Raw genomic sequence first — 2,842 nt, forward strand, 5'->3', positions numbered from 1 at the left:
GGCAGAAAGAACAGGGGTGGGGAGAATGGGGGGCTGGAGAGCACTGGGGTGGGGGCTGGAGAGTGATGGGGAGAGCTGAAGAGCACTGGTGGCGGGCAAGAACAGGAGGGAGAGCACGGGGGGGAGCACTGGGGGAGTGGAGAGCACTGGGGGGGGAGTGGAGAGCACGGGGGGGAGAAAGAAAAGGGGGAGAAAGAACAGGGGGGAGTGGAGGGCACTGGTGGGGGCAGGGGGAGAGCATTGGGGGGAGAGCACTGGGGGGGGGAGAACAGGGGGAGAGCACGGGGGGGGAAGAACAGGGGGAGAGCACGGGGGGGAAAAACAGGGGGGAGAGCACTGGGGAGGAGAATGGGGGAAGAGCACGGAGGAGATAGGACTGGGGGGGAACATGGGGGGAGAGCACTGGGATGGTGGCTAGAGAAGGATGGGGAGAGCTGGAGAGCAGGGCGGGCAGCAAGAACAGGGGAGGAGAGAACTGTGGGGGGGGGCAGGAGAGTGTGGTGGTGGAGAAGAGCACTGGGGGGGGGGGCAGGGAGCACAAGGTGAACTGGAGACAGTAAAATAAGTTGGATAGGAGAATCGCCCCCCCCCCCACCCCTTCGATCCTCCTATCCAGGCACTGTGGCACACAAGGCGGGCTGTACCTGCAGTATCTCCTCCTATGGATCACAGCACTGGCTGGCTCTGTGTTCGGCGGCCGCTCTGTAACATGGCCCCGCCCCCTCAGACCGGCTCATGTGATAGGTGGAACGTTGATTCTCTCTACTATCACATGAGCTGGTCTTGGGGGGGGCCATGTTACAGCGCGGCCGCCGAACACAGAGCCAGCCAGCCAGCGCTGTGATCCATAGGAGAGGGCGGAGGATGCAGCCGCCAGTGGACTCAGTGAAAAAAAGGCAGCATGGCGGCGGCGGCGGCAGACGCTGCTGGCTGCTGCAACACCTTGGGGATTCCAGGGGGGGCACTTGACTCCCCTTGCCCCCTGCTGCGGACGCCCATGGGCTAAGCTTACCGATTACATTAAAGTGGCCCCTGAAGTGTCACATAGAGGGCGCCATTTGTAGAAATATTCTTTATTACAAATGTCAGATCTGTCAGCCTTTCCTGTCCCCCTGAAGCCTGGCTGGATAACTCCCATAGGGTGAGTACATGGATTGAAAGCTGGCTACAAGGGCGAGTTCAGAGGGTGGTGATAAATGGGGTGTACTCGGAATGGTCAGGGGTGGGTAGTGGGATCCCCCAGGGTTCTGTGCTGGGACCAATCCTATTTAATTTGTATATAAATGACCTGGAGGATGGGTATGGGGGAAACAGTTCAATCTCTCTATTTGCGGACAATACTAAGCTAAGCAGGGCAATAACTTCTCCGCAGGAAGTGGAAACCTTGCAAGAAGATCTGAACAAATGAATGGGGGGAGGGGCAACTACATGGCAAATGAGGTTCAATGTAGAAAAATATAAAATAATGCATTTGGGCGGCAAAAATCTGAATGCAATCTATAGACTGGGGGAGGGGAACCACTGGGGGGATGTAGGATGGAGGAGGACCTGGGGGTCCTAGTAGATGATGGGCTCAGCAATGCCAAGCTGCTGCTAACAAAGCAAACAGAATATTGGCATTAAAAAGGGATCAACTCCAGAGATAAAACGATGATTCTCCCCTCTACAAGACTCTTCCGGCTCCGCCAATCCCTACTGCTGCTCAGACCTTGAAAAGCCTCAATCCAGCCAAGAGCTGAGCAGTTCTGGATTCAAGCCATGGAACCCGTCATTGAGGTCATGGGGTGAATGGAGCCCCACGATTGTCCAATGAAAATTCTTACTTTGATCTGAGGACACATCTCCAGCTGACTACCCCGGCAAAGACCATTACATCAAGCCTCTGTAATAAAGGGTCCAGGCCCTCTGGTAAGAGGCTATGCTGCTTGTGGGGGAGGTATCTGCACGAGGTGGGGCTCTTCTGGATTCATCTGCAATTTCACGGATTTGTGTTTTTTGAGTTTTTTCACAATTGGACTTTTTCTAACACTTTATGAGCAAAATGTATGTTTAGCACAACACTTGTTTTTTGTATATGCGATGTAATGTGATTATATCTCACTTTAGTATCTCACTGTAATGGTTTTATTTCATATGTATGATTTTTTTTTTGCACACTGCTTTGTATTACTTCTGTATGAATTATACGTCTTTATACTGATTTGCTAATGGTAAAAAAAAAAAAATATATATCTTAATTTACTTACCATATTCTTCATTTTACAAGTAAGCAATTAATAGCCAACGCACACACAATAGTGGTGTCACAGAGCATTTATAAAGAACAACCAGAAGCTGTTTGCCTTCAGACTTTCTCTCTCTAATTGAAACTCCCTAAACCTCTATGAAGAGAGCGGGCAGGGAGGGAAGGAGAAGGGGGGAGATCAGTCATTCCTCTGACTCATCTGATTAACTCAACCTTTTTATAATTAGTTCAAATTGTTTGGAATTATAAAAAAAAAAAAAAAGACAAGAACAACATATAAAAATACAATTTAATGCTAATTCCAATAATACAGTATATACATACATGAGCTCCATCAGGGTTTAATGGGGGTATTCCAGCATATTGTTCAGATATTGACTATAAATTAATATACAGAAAGCTCAGGAATAGGATTGTCTTCATTTCAGAACTTCACATGTTGTATTAATAACTACAGTATATAGTAAAATATAATATCCATATCAATATATATATATATATATATATATATATATATATATATATCTCTACCATCAGGATGGGCTGCTATGTGGACAGACTCTACAATGGTGTCAGATCATTGAATGATATCTTAAA

The sequence above is a fragment of the Lithobates pipiens genome, unplaced genomic scaffold (assembly GCF_037356315.1).
Source record: "Lithobates pipiens isolate NorthernLeopardFrog02 unplaced genomic scaffold, aLitPip1_a1.2 Scaffold_101, whole genome shotgun sequence".
In the NCBI taxonomy this organism is placed as follows: domain Eukaryota; kingdom Metazoa; phylum Chordata; class Amphibia; order Anura; family Ranidae; genus Lithobates; species Lithobates pipiens.